Here is a 17,556-nt window from a genome sequence, read left to right on the forward strand (position 1 = left end):
TTAATTAGTTAATGCATTTTCACTTAAGGGAAGTAGTGCTAGTAGTGAATGTTTGTACTGTGTAGGTGTAGGACCCGTGAGTTGAAGTAAGTGCTGATTAATTTTTGCTTCATTGACTTGTTTCAAGAGGCCATTTAATTTGCCCGCACTGATCTTTGACCCTTTCATTGTTCTAGAGACAATCTTTGGATATATATTGATTATTGAGTTCGTTCATTCAGTCTAAACTCTAAGTCAAGGGCGGACCTATGTTGGATTAAGACTTGAGAGGGTACAAATACATTGCTTGACTTTGAGGAAAAAATATGCGCATATAGTGTTTTTTTTGTTATTTTTACCATTCAGGCTAATTTTTTCTGTTTTTTCATATGGGATGCTTTTCAAATTATTTCCCAAAAGGAACAAGAAATATTACAACTTCTGAGTTAGAAGTTATAATATCTGTTACGACTTATAATTTTTTTTAATTGAAGTTCTGAATAATTTTATGACTTTAGTTTAATTTTTTTATTTATGACTTCAAAATCATTAGTTACTTTTTTATTTTGCTTTTACGACTTTAAAGTTTTTTAATACATTACGACTCTGAAGTTGAAATGCTTTTCTTCATGCTATTTTATTTTCTTGTTTTCAATTTTTTAAAAATTGTAAATAATTTTATTTATTTAATTATTAAATAAATATTTTTAATTTTACTTGCTATTAGTTTTATTTAATATGTTGCATATTTTTATGGTTTTATTTAATATGTTATATATTTTTAAATATTTTTTATTTAAAATATATTATATTTTTTAATATTTAAAATTTAAATAATCTTTTAATAAAAATAGATACTAAAATTAAAAGGAGATACTAAAATTTTAAAACACTTTAATTTAAAAATCCAAGACATTTAAATGAAAATTACATGTTTTTTAACGAAAAATTAATAATGAGCTGATGTCCCACAACGAGTTCTTCTAGATATACATCGAGGTCTCTTATCTTGTTGGACTGGATTTGCATGTGTTTGTTGTCCTCTTCTTCTACGACCTCTACCTCCTCTTGTTCTAGGATGATTACGTATAATTGTACGTTGTTGTTGAGGAACATGATCATCACCATTGTCATCATCATCATCGTTGTCGTCGTCGTTATTGTTGGTGTTGTTGTTATCATCATCTTCCTCCTCTTCTTCATGACCCATGTCACACATTTAAGTAGATAATGATGGACGATAACAAGAGCTCGATGGTGGTAGATTATATGCATATGACAAAGTGTTGAAAGTGGTGCCAAACCTTTGTGAGGGTCCATAAAAACAGTTGAGGTAGAAGAAACTTGAAATGAGTATTAAGGCATATATGATGAGAATATTAATGGTTAAAAACTTTGTTGACATCCTTGAGGCATGTATCCAAAGAAACCCGCTAATTGATATTGTGCTTGTGATTGATGATGTTGAGACATATATTCAGAAATATGTACTGGAGGTACACTAGGTTCAGCATATGATTGATGTCGGTGATGACCAAGATAATACTGTGAATTAAGATTTAGAAAGTTAGAAATAATAATGAATAATAATATCAATAATTTATTAAAATTGTAAATTAAACTTACAACATTAGTAGATAGTGTCCCCTCACGCGATATATATTGTCTAGCTCGACGTATATACCAGTTCATGTATTATGAATTTTCATGCAAAAGACCTTGGTCCATTTCACCGTGAACAATATAGTCATTCTAATGATTCCATTTGACAATCTAGTGACGATGATGGTGAGGCCAAAAACATACTTGTTCTCCCTCTCATATCTATGTCATGGAGTTGATCTAGGTTTGGTGAGTCATCTGGAATAATTTGTCGTAGTCCGAATTGTCTCACGATCCTGTCTGTTGGATGTCATTCCACAATTGCAAAACATATGAGATGGACTTTTGCCTGAACAATCATTGAAACCTCAACATAATTAATTAATGGTCTTATTTTTGGTGTGTCATAAGGAGTCCACAAGAATTGCAAGACATACATTATTACTATCACATTTTTAAGTTTGGATAGGAAACAACAAAAATACTTAACTTCTAAAAATTAAGAAATGAATCTCATTCATATGTAGTCTATCAAATATGACGCTTATCAATCTGACTGAATTGGTGGAAATGCTTGTTTCGATAGTTGGACAAGTCCACCTTCGTGCAAGAGGAAATTCAAGTCCTTCTTGTACTTCTTCCATGGATAGATGATCTATCAATACATTTAATGCAGTCCCACGCCCATGACTGTAGCAGCAGCAAACATCCACCGATTTCTGTTTGGTCAGACTTCACAACCCAATCTAGAGCTTGGAAAAGGGATGCTAATAATGCTGCACCCCATCTATAATGACCTACCTTAGTCAAAATTGATAATAAAAGGAGATACATAAAATGAAATCTTGCACCTGATGTATCTGGCATCAAACAGCCGCCTATCAGCATCATGATATGAGCTCTAGCATGTTGTGCAATGACAACATCTTTAGCATCAGGTGGAAGTTGCTGAAAATTTTTCCGCAACCAGCTTAGATAAATCATTTTACCCTTTATATACTTATCAGGTGTAACGTCCCCTAGTAATGTCTGACAAACAACATGTATATGACAGTGATGATACCAGTTATCGACAATCCATCAATCTTTAGACCCAACTGTAGGGCCACATCTTGTAAAGTTATGGTTGCCTCTCTATGTGGAAAATGAAATGTGAGTTTTGGTTATCCAACGTTCAACCAATGCACTAACCAAATGCTAGTTAATATCAATTTTTCCAACATTTATGACATGACCGAAACCAGCTAAAGTGATTAGGTGTTTTTACACAATTATCTATCTTATCCTAGTGTGTAAAAGCCTAGACAGAATTATACCTCGAAAGAATCATTCTCTCTTGGCCTTCCCACACTTGATTTGAAATATGATTGTCTTGTAAGCGCAACAACGAGCCATCAATAGGTCTAGGTTGTGCATGTGCCATTGGTTCACGATGAAGGAAACAAGAAATGGATAAAAGGATGAAAAAAATGGGATGTAGACAAACAAAAACAAGCTTCGTGAGGAAACTTAGTTTGGATGAAAATAAGAATGGAGAAGAATGAAAGGGCAAGCAAATAAAGGCACACTATATTTATATAAGTTGGCTTCATGAAAATGTATCACACACTTAATGAGTATTACTTTTTTTACCAAAGTGTAGGCTTCCTATAACTTAACTTGTATAAAGCTTATATGCATCACATGGAGTCCAGTATACACAACGCCATACTATTCATGGGTTTGATGCTTAAAGAGCCATGCAATATTTGTCTTTAGTCAAATTAATTGGACCTCACACACTTAATGGTTTCAGTTGGCGTGATGACAAATTGACATGCATTTGAGTTAATGTTGAACTTAGTACAACCATAAAAAATTTCAACCATCTAAGATTTGGACATTTTTGAACACGTATCCTTTGTGTCTTCAACTTATTATTCACTAGCTGTAAAACATGCATTTAGTCTTTCAAAAAGCTATTTTTCTGTCATGCTTCACGAGTATCATACATCCTTTCATGTAAGCTACCCATGCAATATTCAGCAGGCTAATGTTTACTACCATGATGCATTGAATGATCGCGCATCCATTAATGAGACAATTTTACTATAATACTATTCATGCATGATGCATTGAATGACCTATGTCAACAATTCACTGCATGCAAAAGGCCAAAATGGTGCAATTTTTCTGCATTTTTCCAGCACTTTGACTCATCTATTCACTGCATGCAAATGGCCAAAATACTACAATATTTTTCTGCAATTTTCTTGCACTGTGATTCAGCACGAAATGGCCAAAATGGTTGAGTTTTCTGCATTTTCCAGCACTTTGACTCACCTACTCACTACGTGCAAATGGGCAAAATACTACAATATTTTTCTGCAATTTTCTTGCACTGTGATTCAGCACGAAATGATCAAAATGGTGCAACTTTTTTGCTTTTTTCATGCAGTTTGCAACTTCATTTCATGACCAAAAATGGTGAATGGAAGTCAAACACTGAGCCATGAATTCAAATTCGTGAAAGAAGCCACGACTTCACTATTAGATAGTGGATGAAGGCTTCAAAGTCATGAAACATGTCACGACTTCACTATTTGCTTTTCAAATATAATGTTGTAATTTTAAAATATCATACGTTATTATATATTAGAATATTATAATTGTTATTATTATTTTAGGGTTTAGTGTTTTAATAAGTTATAAGATTTAAGTAATTATTATTTTAGGGTTTAGTCTTTTAATAAATTATAAGTGTTAAGTTAATATTATTTTAGGGTTTTAGAAATTTAAATAAGTTATTAGATAATAATATTTTAGAGTTGTTACTATTATTTATACAAAAATATTATTTTTATACGAAAATGATATTAGTTAATTATATGCACACCATACATAAAATGAAAAATCTTACTACAAAATACTTTTATTTTCATTGATACAAACGTATGTTGCACTATTCATAGTTCACTATTCATTGTTATGTAAGTTATCAAAGGGAGGTGTGGTTCACACTTTTATTTCACGAAGTAACAATCTTGCATATTTATCAAAATACAAAATGGTCTTTCATTTTCACCTTTTTCTTATCGGCTCCATGATATATTTTTTATTTAACGTTAGATACATAAAATTAGGAAGCTTTACCAGAAGGGTGTGTTTTTTTTTCAATTTTTCCCAGTATGGGGTTTTTCTTATTTAACGTTAGATACACAGCATTAGGGAGTTTTACCATAAGGATGTATTTTTTTTTTCAATTTTTCCTAGTGTGGGGTTTTTTTTTTATTATTTAACATTAGATACACTAAATTATTTACATTTTCACTAATAAGTTTCTTTTGTATTTTTTGACATATGGCTAGTGAAGAACCCATAATAAGAGATAATATTAGCAACTTCGGTGATGACAAACAACAATACGATGTTCATGGACATGGAGAATCAAGCAATAAAAGTGAGTCATCTTCATATTTTGAGACTATTAGTAGCCAACTTTCAGAAAATCAAGAGTACTCAAATTCTTATCAGAACAAGGGGAGTGCTAGTACAAATGACCTTTACGAAGGTTTGACATTTGAATCAAAACAAGAAGTTGTGGATGCCATTAAACAATTTCATTTTATGCATTCATTTAATTTTGATGTGGTAAAGAATAAGAGTGACAAGTACGTTATCATGTGTAATCAATATGGTAATGGATGCTATTGGAGGGCGAGAGTATCGTTCAGCAAAATACACAAGAGTTGGGAGTTGAAGAAAATAAATGGTATTCACACTTGCACAACTTTTGTCATATCACAAGATCATGTTAGGTTAGACTCACCTATAATTGCTCATAATATTATTCATTTAGTGAAAACAAATCCTGGTATCGAAATCAAAACCTTGATTGCAGACATGCTACAACAGTTTGGTTGTACTATTTCATACAAAAAAGTATGGACAGCTAAACAAAATGCCCTTGAAATGACATTTGGAAGTTGAGAACAACCATAGTTATCTTCCTGTATGGTTGATAGCTGCTCAACACTTTGTATCAGGTACAATAGTAAGATACAAAACTTCATCTTCAATGGAGGATGGTGAGGATGAGTCTCCTAGGGTGATTCTTAATTGTGCATTTTGGGCTTTTAAGCCATGAATTAAAGGCTTTCAATATTGCAAGCCAATTGTGCAAGTAGATGAGACATTTTTAACTGAAAAATATTACAGTACTTTGTTGACTACCATTGGACAAGTGGTAGTAGGAAGAATTTTCCACTTGCTTTTGCAATTGTTGAGAGCAAAATTAAAGAAGCTTGGATGTGGTTCTTGCATTATTTGAAGAGATATGTTACACCTCAACCAAATTTGTGTATTATATCATACAGGGGAACCAATTTGCTAGCAGCTTTACAATCAGAACGAGTTGGGTTGAATGGACCGGATGTTTCGTATGTGTATTGCATTCGCCACATTGCATCAAATTTCAACAAACAGTTTAAAAATATTGACTTAAAAAAACAAGTCATCAATATGGGTATGCTTCTAACCATTTCGTGCATCAAATTCTTGTTTTATTACATCATCACTATATTCATTACTCATTGTTTTATCTTTTGCTATAGGATATAAGATGAGGAAACCACGATTTGAGGCAAAGTTAATCGCAATGCGAGCAGAGTTTCCACAAGCAGCATATTGATTGGACCAAATTCCCAAGAGTAAATGGACTTAGGCCTACGATGAAGGGAAATGACATGGCCATATGACTACCAATCTTTCCGAATGCATGAATTCTATTTTGAAAGGAGCTCGAGCATTACCTATTATTGCCTTAGTCAATGAAACACTTAATAAAATAAATGATTCATTTGTTACTAATGGCATGAAAATCATGAATATGATAAAGGCAGGACATAGGTACTCTGAAGACGTATATGTCATGATGCAAGAAAATCAACACATTACTACCTCGCATTATGTTTGCATGTATGTTTGAGAAATAGGGGAGTTTGAGGTTCAAGAAATTTCAAATATGTGGCTTGATCGACGAGCAAAGACATGCACAATCAAATTGAATGAATGGTCGTGTGATTGTGACCAATTTCAAGCACTTCGAATTTCTTGCTCGCATACGATTGTAGCACATGCTTTTTGCAATTTAAATTATGATGACTTTGTTGACCTTGTATACAAGTTGGAAAATATTTTCAAAGTTTATCAGCATCACTTTCATTCCCTTGGAAGTGAAGACAAATGACCTCAATATTTAGGTCCATATTTTATGTTTGATCCTTCAAAACGACAACAGACATTGGGAAGGCCAACCACTATTCGTATACATAATGAGATGAACGAACCAATTCCAAATAGGCCTAAGAAATACTCATTGTGTAGAAGTGAATGATATAATTGTAGTAATTGTCCATACAAACAAGTAGATGATTAATATAGTTTCTACTTTTTATGTTTCTCTTTAATTTGCATTTTTCATTTTATATTAATGTATTGTGTTGTTCTCAATTTAACAACTACTTTTATTACTAAACTATTAGATGTTGTTAATAGTAAATTCCTTTACACAAAATAAATAATATTATTTCATAAATTATAACTTAATATTAGTAACAATTTTTTTTAATATTTGGTTTCAAATTTTAGTTTTTAAAATTTAAGTATTTAAAATAAAACAAATATTCAAAAAAATATATTAAATATCATTTAGTTACTTTTTATTTCATTTTAAAAAAATAAAATTCAATAACATTATTAAAAGATTATCTAAATTTTAAATATACAAAATATATTAAATAAAAAATATAATATATTTTAAATAAAAAATTAAAAAATATATAACATATCAAATAAAACCATAAAAATATATAACATATTAAATAAAACTAATAACAAGAAAAATTTAAAATATTTATTTAATAATTAAATAAATAAAATTATTTACAATTTTTAAAAAATTGAAAACAAAAGAAAATAAAATACAAACAAAAGAAAATGAAATAACGTGAAAAAAGCATTACGACTTCAAAGTCGTAATACATTTAAAAAAAATATCTTACGACTTCAAAGTTGTAAGAGCAAAAAAAAAAAGTAACTAATGACTTTGAAGTCATAAATAAAAAAAATTAAACTTAAGTCATAAAATTATTTACGACTTCAGTTAAAAAAATTATAAGTCGTAAGAGATATTACGACTTTTAACTCAGAAGTCGCAAGACTTGTTACGACTTACCCACTTTTGAGAAATAATTTAAAAAGCACCCCATATGGAAAAAGCAAAAAAAAATTGCCCCTGGATGGTAAAACAAACTACTTTTTTAATCTTTTTTGTTCCCTATATTTTTATATTTTGAATCGGTTGCGTCCTAATTTTTAGTTGTTGTCAAGATTTGCTTTTCACTAACTAATTTCTTTTTTGTGTCTTGTTGTCTTTTCATATCCCTTGACATTTTTGCACTTTATTCAATTACACATTTCATTTCATTTCATGTTTCTCATTTCTATATGTATTATTATGTTTTAAATTACGGTCCATAACCACAATTGTAATCACAATATAAAGATTTTTTGACTTATCACAACATATCACTATTGTGATTGTAGTCGCATCAATCATATTTGATGCAATCCTACCCCGCAAGGGCATTGGATAGAAAAACTCCAAGTAGATTGGGCCAGAGATGCAAGAGAAGGCCCTAGGGTTCTTATGAGCCTTAGGGTAGATTTCGGGTCCATGGGCTAAGTATGAGCCCACTTATCTTTGTAAATATTAGATTAAGGCTTCATTATTTTTGGGCCTTGTATTTAGGGCTCCATAATGTAGGTAGGGTACCCTAGAAATATAGGATTTTTCAGCCCTTGTATTTGAGGGCACCTAGACTAGTTTTTGTATTAGGGGTAATTTTGTAATTTCACATGCACTAAGTGGATATTTGATGTGTGTGGTTGGAAATAAATTTAATTGAATTGGTAAAAGCCCAATCCAATTAAATTTTAGAGGGGGAGGTGAGCATTTGCTTACTACACCTTATTGCCACATCATATAGTCACACATTGTGCATGTCCTTCATGCTTTTCATGCCTCATGACACCTAAGCACACTTAGTGGAGAATCTTGGAATTGATATTGGATTAGTGGGCTGAACCATAACTAAAATTCACTAATCATAATTAGTGAAATTTTGGCTCCACAAATTCAATTTCAAATTCAAGTGAAATTTGAATTTCCCTCCAATTTTGTGTGACACTTAGGCTATAAATAGAGGTCATGTGTGTGCATTTTTTTCAACTTTGATCATTTGAATATTAAACTTCAGATCTCAAAGCTCATTTAGAGCACAAAATTTCGTGCTCTTCTCTCCCTCTCCCTTCATTCATCTCCTTCTTCCTCCAAGCTCTTATCCATGGCCTCCTATGGTGGTGAGCTTCTTCTAGACTCATCTTCTCCTTGAAGTGGCGTCTCCTCTCTCTCTTCCTTTCTCCATTCCGCTGCCATTCATCTTCCAAGAAGCAAAGGAATCTATTGATGAAGAAGATCCTAGGCCTACAAGCTCCAATTGAGCTTGCATCATGCATTCCCTCCCCCTTGAAAAGGATTTGACCTCAAATCCCGATGTTCTTGAAACTCTGGGCTTTTTTCCTCAACACCTGTAAAAAGAAAAAAAACATATGTATTAGTGGAGTTTTGTATGTTGAAGTAAGGTAAGGTCTGAAAACTCATTTCCTGGGCATCTTCCCATGAAGGAATATGGTTCCTCACCAACTCAATGAGTGGTGCTACAAGTATAGAAAAATATGGGGCAAAGCTTTTGTAAAAGTTTGTTAAGTCTTGGAAGCCCCAAATTTTTCTTACACTTGGTGGAGCGGGCCACTCAGGAATGACCTTTATTCTCTTAGGGTTCATGGGAACCCCTTGATCACAATTTAAAAAATTAAGAAAAGTAAAGCAATAGAACATACCTTTTTCTGTATTTTCATGTTGATTATTCCTACCAAAAAGTATGACAAACCTAAGGTGTCCCATATGAGTGCCTAAGTTTGTATTGAAACTAAAAATAAGAGCAAACCTACCTAATGAGTCCCTATGTACACAAATCATGAAGATGTTGGGTGCATGAGTGATTTTACAAAAGAGTGTTGCACCACCCAAAACATTCATCACACCACCTATTTTAGGGATTTGGTGCCTAATAATACCTATTTTGGGCACCAACAAAGCACAAGGATTTAATCTCTTGCGAACCAAACCCTCATCCAACAACTCCTTTACTTGAGGATTAAACTCAAGCCTAAGAGATGTGGCAATGCTAACAAGTGTCTTTTTACAAAGGAGAAAATATGGAGGTTGTCTAAGAAGGGAAATTTCTTTAATATTTGTCTTTATTTCAAAATGTCTTTCCTTCTTAGCTAACCTCTTGGAGGAGACACTTACCTCCTTACACTCCTCCTTAACCATTAAAGGTTGTCCTTCTTCTTGGGGGTAGATCTCTTCACTAGATTCTTCCCCTTTTGCTTCTTCACTTTTACTAGAGGAAGGTGAAGTAGTAGCCTCATCTTGGCTACTATAAATGTCTTGGCCCCTCATAATCATGGTTTTCTTGGTGGGGCATTGAGAAGTAATGTGTCCTCTTCCAAGACATTTAAAGCACTTCATGGAGCTAGTCTTCTCTTGCATACTAGCCTTAAGGGGTTGCTTTTCTATTGTCTTCCCCTTATCATCTTTGGGCTTAGAAGGTCTCACCCATAAGATTCCTTGACCTTGGTCTTTCTTTGGATAAGAGTGAGAGCCATAAGATTTTGAAGTAGACTTCCTTTTAAGTTGTTGCTCTACCCTTATTTCCCAATCTAAATTAGCCTCTACATTGTCCTTCCCATGGAAGTATGGGATTTTAATGTTAACCTCTTGAGGCTTTCTTTCATTTTCTCTCCTGTGGGAGTGAGGTCTAAGATGTGACCTATGCCTTCCTTCATAATAGTCACGAAGTTCTTCACTTAGGCTCTTGCAAGAGTTATGACTACTATAGGAGACATGTTTTTCTCTTTTCATTTCTTTCATTATTTTTCTTCTTTCTTCCTCTCTTATTTTCTCTCTTTCATCTTGACTTATTTCTTCCACTCTTTTTTTACCTTTTTCTTTTCTCTCTTGTTTTTCTTTCCACAACTTAAGGGATCTCAACTCATCTAATATCTTATACAAGGGGTCCATAGGAGTAGAACCCTCACCATTAACACTAGATGAAGAATGAAGACTCATGTTGGTTCCTAAGTTATGGTTCTTTCTTGTTGGGGGTTTGAAAACAAAAGCTAAAAGAAACTATGGTTGAAACTAGCCAAAATAAACACTAAAAGAGGTGTGAAAGATAAGGTAAAAACTAATTGGTAAAAGGCAAGCTATCTAGGCGGTTTGACAATGAAGGGTAAAGGAAATAAGCTATGAAAATAAGCAAGAAATTAAAGTGCAAGAAATGCAAACTAGGCGGATCCTAAGAGTTTTTGGATGACCTCATTTAAGGTTCCCAACAAAACACTCACTATCCTAAGGGGAAATTGCCTAAAATTATTACACACAAATGGAAGTAGGGTGACCTATTGGAGGCTCCCAACTTACTTCCAACGAAAGGCCTTTTTGTTACAAAATTTGAAAGCAAAACAAATTGCCAATTACAAAATTACAAAAAAAAAGTCCTCAATTGTGGTGGCTATTATATCTTTAGTATTTCACTCAATTTGGAGTGCTTCTTAGTCCAATAGCTCTTAAGGTGGTTGGCCCCTTGCTTCTGGACTCAAATTCTTCAAGATATGACATCAATCCTCCTTTCCAATTCCCTATATGGCAACTCACAAGCAAGGAAACAAAGAGACAAGCAATAACCAAAGACAAAAAAAAAATGAAATGAAAGCTAAACCAATAGAGTTTTAACAAGACAAATTTCCAAGGATTATTCAACAATTAAAGCAATGAAAAGCACAAAAAAGCAAGCTAGGACTCAAAGAGAAACCTAGAATGACTCTAGAGTAGAGTAGAAAAACTAAAAAAAAAAGACGCAAGAAACCTCTAGTTTTGGCACTTGTTTTCACAATAATTTTCAATTGAAATTTCAGAACTAGGATTGGTATAAAATAGGCACCAATTATAGAACAAATTTTGAGCCAAAACAACAAGCACACTTTCCTTTCACTTTTCTTTTTTTTTCCTGGACACTGATTTTTCTGCCAACTTGTAATATTTTTCTTATTTTTTCCTTTAATTCAAATCGCTTGGTTCTTTTTTTATAATTTTTTTCCAGATGTCTAGAAAATTCAGTAAAAGTTTCAGCTCAAAAAACGTAGTGACCAATTCCCAGTAATTTATACAAGTTCGTATGTTCAAGCTGACAGCACCAGCGATTTCAACCTAGAAATCAAGAGTAGTGTTTATGTTGCTTAAGGCTTGGATAGTTACAATTTGTGTTTGCTTATGCTCAATTATCTTGAGTAACACAATTAAAGAGAGCTTAAGACTTATTTTGATTCACAAATCCAGCCACAACTCAGCACCACAACTCAACTTCATCATAGGCATCATGTAGGAAACTTAGAAAGCAAAAAAAAAAAGTTCAAGAACAAGACTACCTCTATGAATTGATTTAGAACATGTTATGAACTAAATAACATGCATGAATTAGACTCAAAATTCAAAAGATAGGCTAAGAATGACAAGAATACATGAACAAATGTATCTAGAATTCAATCAACAAAATAAAATTCAACACAAACTTAGAACATAATGTGACAATTACTATAAGACAACATGGATTAAGTGATTTACACTTAGATTATTGTGTTTTTTTTTCTAATCAATATTTTTGAACAAAATTTAGATCTAAAGGTTCAGCACAAGAATATTATGAATGAAAATTGATAGAACCTAAAATCAATCACAAAAACAAGATTCAAGAGTAGATCTACAAAATTTGAACCATAGAAATGCAAGAACAATTGTAGATCTAAGATTTAATCGGTTTATTTTTTTTGAATCTACTCTAAACAGCAACAAACCACAAGACAATGGAGGATATACATGTAGAATAAGATGAAGAACAAGGAATTAAAGAGAATTCACCGAACAAAAAGATAGAGGAAGCAAAAGAACATCACCTAGATGAAGATGCTCTTGATACCACATGATGCAAGCTCAATTGGAGCTTGTAGGCCTAGGATCTTCTTCATCAATGGATTCCTTTGCTTCTTGGAAGATGAATGGAAACGGAATGGAGAAAGGAAGAGAGAGAGGAGACGCCACTTCAAGGAGAAGATGAGTCTAGAAGAAACTCACCACCATAGGAGGCCATGGATAAGAGCTTGGAGGAAGAAGGAGATGAATGAAGGGAGAGGGAGAGATGAGCACGAAATTTTGTGCTCTAAATGAGCTTTGAGATCTGAAGTTTAATATTCAAATGATCAAAGTTGAAAAAAATGCACACACATGACCTCTATTTATAGCCTAAGTGTCACACAAAATTGGAGGGAAATTCAAATTTCACTTGAATTTGAAATTGAATTTGTGGAGCCAAACTTTGGAGCCAAAATTTCACTAATTATGATTAGTGAATTTTAGTTATGGTTCAGCCCACTAATCCAATATCAATTCCAAGATTCTCCACTAAGTGTGCTTAGGTGTCATGAGGCATGAAAAGCATGAAGGGCATGCACAAAGTGTGACTATATGATGTGGCAATGAGGTGTAGTAAGCAAATGCTCACCTCCCCCTCTAAAATTTAATTGGATTGGGCTTCTACCAATTCAATTAAATTTATTTCCAACCACACACATCAAATATCCACTTAGTGCATGTGAAATTACAAAACTACCCCTAATACAAAAACTAGTCTAGGTGCCCTAAAATACAAGGGCTGAAAAATCCTATATTTCTAGGGTACCCTACCTATATTATGGAGCCCTAAATACAAGGCCCAAAAATAATGAAGCCTTAATCTAATATTTACAAAGATAAGTGGGCTCATACTTAGCCCATGGGCCCGAAATCTACCCTAAGGCTCATAAGAACCCTAGGGCCTTCTCTTGCATCTCAGACCCAATCTACTTGGAGTTTTTCTATCCAATGCCCTTGCGGGGTAGGATTGCATCAATATTTTTCCACCATTTCCACTAATGGCAAGAATTGTGAAAAATTGCAATCACGACTACGACCAAGACCCCAATTTAAAACTATGATGATGATAATTATTATTAATTCCATCCCATATTTTCATTTTTAATGTATGATAATCATGATTTTAAATTACAGTCTGTAACCACAATTAAACATAGGGGCTTGTTATGGACCCCATTGGAATTGCTCTTGGTCCCTACCAAGGAGTTGACAATTTTTTTATTATTTCGAGAATTTCCTTCCCACAAAATCATGATTTCGTTGCGTAACAAGGTTCATCCCCCTTATCACAACGAAATCGTGATTCTGTTGTATATATATATATTTTTTGCCCTAGACATAGCAACAAAATCACAATTTCATTGTTATGTTTTTTGGTACCCGCTTATCACACCGAAATTTCTATTCCGTTGTTATTTGTTTCGACATCCCCTTATCATAACGAAATTTTGATTTCGTTGTTTAAGTTTTTTTATCCCAATGAAATTGAGATTTCGTTGTTATTTTTTTTGGCACCCCCCCATCACAACAAAATCATGATTCCTTTGTGATAAAAAGAAGTTAAACAATCGAATCGAGATTTTCGTAGTATTGTTTTTTAAAAAATTGAATAGAAAAGGAAACAAACAATGGAATCTTGATTCACGTTCTCCTCTATCCCAAAAAGATCTACCTCTATATCCATCTCTATCTGAGCCACCTCTACTTGGTAACTAGGGTAGAGGTGGCTTTAAAGGTAAACTTAGTTGTGCATTCAATCTCGATTCCATTGTATTACAAATGTGTTACACAATGGAATCGTGATTCTATTGTGTAACCAAAAACCCAAAAAATGGAATCATGATTTTGTTGTGCATTTTGCACAACCAAATGATGATTCCGTTGTGTTTATCAAAACAAAAAAAAAACCTTTAGTAGTGAGTGAAGAGAAGGAAAGAGGAAGATGAGAATGATTGAATGAAGAAAGAAAAGGAAAGGAGGGAGTAGTTTGGATTAGGTGGGGAAGGGTAGTTTACTAATTTCTCTTGACTGGTAGGGACTAAGAGCAATTTGGTAGGGGCCAATAGTAATGGCCTTAAACATTCATGGTTTAGAGTCTCAAGACTACTTGAGTTCACATAACACCTTTGGCCTGATTGCGTCAGATTAAAACAAGCCCATTTTCAGTATGGACTACAAGAGTGAAGAGAGGGAAAAAGGGAGATGAGAATGATTGAATGAAGAAAGAAAAGGGAAGGAAGGAGTAGTTTAGATGGGGTGAGGAATGGTAGTTTGGTAATTTCTCTTGGCTGGTAGGGGCCAAGAGCAATTTGGTAGTGGCCAATAGTAATGCCCTTAAACATGCATGGTTTAGAGTCTCAAGACTGCTTGAGTCTGCATAACACCTTGGGACTAATTGCGTCATATTAAGGCAATTGCTTTGGACACCCAATATTTTTGCTGGGACACCCAACAACTAAGGTGAAAAGGCTAAAATGCCCTTTACCTTTTCTCTATAAATTAAAAAGTGACTCGTCCGTACAAGTCACCTATTCCTTCATTGTTGCTTCTTCTTCACACACTTCTTCCTTCGTTACCTCACCTTCTTCACACATTCTTCTTCATTCCCTGTTCTTCCTTGCTTCCATTCGCGCATTAAGCTTCTTCTTCTTCGCTGTGGTGTTTCATCTTCTTTTCCATTCATTGGCTCGATGCATTTTCGTTCTCCTTTGAGGTAAGTTGTTCTCTTTATCATTTTCATGTAGCTGTTTTTAGTAAACTGGTAACCAAAATGGAAGACGACATGTTTCGGTCGCAACATGATTCAGTGCAAAATTAGTATTATTTAATTGTAGTTTTTGATGCATTTTCTGTTTGTTTCAATTCTCTTTTAAGTTAATGTAATGTTTAAATTGGTGTCCATTAGCTAATGAAACCGTATGTTTGTTATTTTCAAAGTACTTATTTATGTCCTAACTTTTTTAAGTTATCTTAACAAAGTAACACAATTAGTGGAAATAACATACATAGTGTAACAAAATGTCAACAAAATAATTATTTACAGAAACGTTAGTGGAAATAACATATTTTATGTTCATTCTTCACCTAAATCAATAAATTTGGTTGTCAACCTTGACAAATTTGTGTAACGCTGCATTTTACCTATGTATAGGGTGGGCCACTGCTTTGCCTGATAATGACAATGTGTATTCCACACCAACGCCAATGATGGTAAAGGACAATGGTCTCGTAAAATAACCTGTTACGTAACTGTTGGACAAGTGACCTTAATAACTTAAGAGGGGGGGGGGGGTGAATTAAGTTTCAAAATTTTCCACCAACAAACTTTTAACCCCCTTTTAAATGATAGGCTCAAAATGCAGAAGAAGAAACAACAATCAATTTAATCGATGTTCTTTAAACGTGCAAGACAAAATTGATTGCAATGAAATAAATGAGATAAGGGAAAAGAGAATTACAAACTTGATTTATACTGGTTCGGCCACTTCCCGTGCCTACTTCCAGTCCTCAAGCAACCCACTTAAGATTTTCATTATCTCTGTAAATCCCTTACAGACATTGAACACACCCTCGGATCCCTCACTCTTGTATTCAAGATTCTCCAAGAGACAACTCGTCTCTTGAATACAATTCTCACAATCCAAGAGACAACCAGTCTCTTGATTACAATTGACTTTCTGAGATGAACAAAAAGATTTCTCTCCTTTAGAGTGGATGATACAAATTGGAGATCCTAGAGGAATTTCTCTCTTTTAGAGATGATAATACAAATTGAGGTTCCTAGATGAATAATCAATAGATTTGCAAGTGTTTGCCCAATAGTTGTTGAGAGAGCATTTGATAATTAAGTTCTCTTAGAACATCTCTTTCTTTCTTTTTGAAGTCAGACACACTTATATATAGCCCATCGTGCCTTTTCAAAATGGTTTGAATAGATGTGTCTTTTCAAAAAGTTTTTTCTGAAATTCTTCACTGGTAATTGATTACAGGTTTCTGGTAATTGATTATACAATTGTATTTTGAAGGGTCATGACTTTCCAAATTGAATTTCAGGAGTTCCGTTACACGTAATCGATTACAACTTTTAAATTCAAATTTCAAAACCCTTCTAAAAGCTTATTTTAAAAATTGTCTTTTGGTAATCGATTACGCGGCCTGGTAATCGATTACCAGAGCCTTGGATGTTGGAAACAATGTGTTTTGAGGCAAAAGCTTGATCAACCAATGAGATTGTTTAAGGCCTTATCTTTTTCTTGATCTTGTTTGCTTGACCTTGAATTAATCTTAAAATAATGCTTAACCTTTTAATGTTTGTTGAAGCAACCTTGTATTAATCTTAAAGCAATGCTTAACCTTTGAATGTTTGTTGAAGAAACCTTGTTTGATTATACTTGGCATCATCAAAACCCTATATTCATACATTCACATTCTCTCCCTTTTTTATGATGACAATCATTATCAAGCAAATTCTTTTTAGCATCATCGAAACCTGCATGATTCACATTCTCCCTCCTTTTGATGATGAGAATAATTATCAAGCAAATTCTTTTCGGCATCATCAAAACCTAAAACCTGCATGATTCACATTCTCCCCCTTTTTGATGATGACAACCATCTGTAGGTTAGGAGTAAAAAGAATATCTATTTGGGTCGTTTACTCCCCCTTGAATTTTCAATGATTTCTTATATGAAACAGTTGAAGATTTCATATATAAAAAGCTGTCTAAAAAAGAATAGATAATTTTCCTTACTATCTTATATTTTATCTATCTTTCCCCCTTTGTCAACATAAAAAACAAATCATGAGCAGAAAGAAGAAAAACATTCAGCAATTTATAATG

The sequence above is a fragment of the Glycine max genome, chromosome 18 (assembly GCF_000004515.6).
Source record: "Glycine max cultivar Williams 82 chromosome 18, Glycine_max_v4.0, whole genome shotgun sequence".
Taxonomy (NCBI): domain Eukaryota; kingdom Viridiplantae; phylum Streptophyta; class Magnoliopsida; order Fabales; family Fabaceae; genus Glycine; species Glycine max.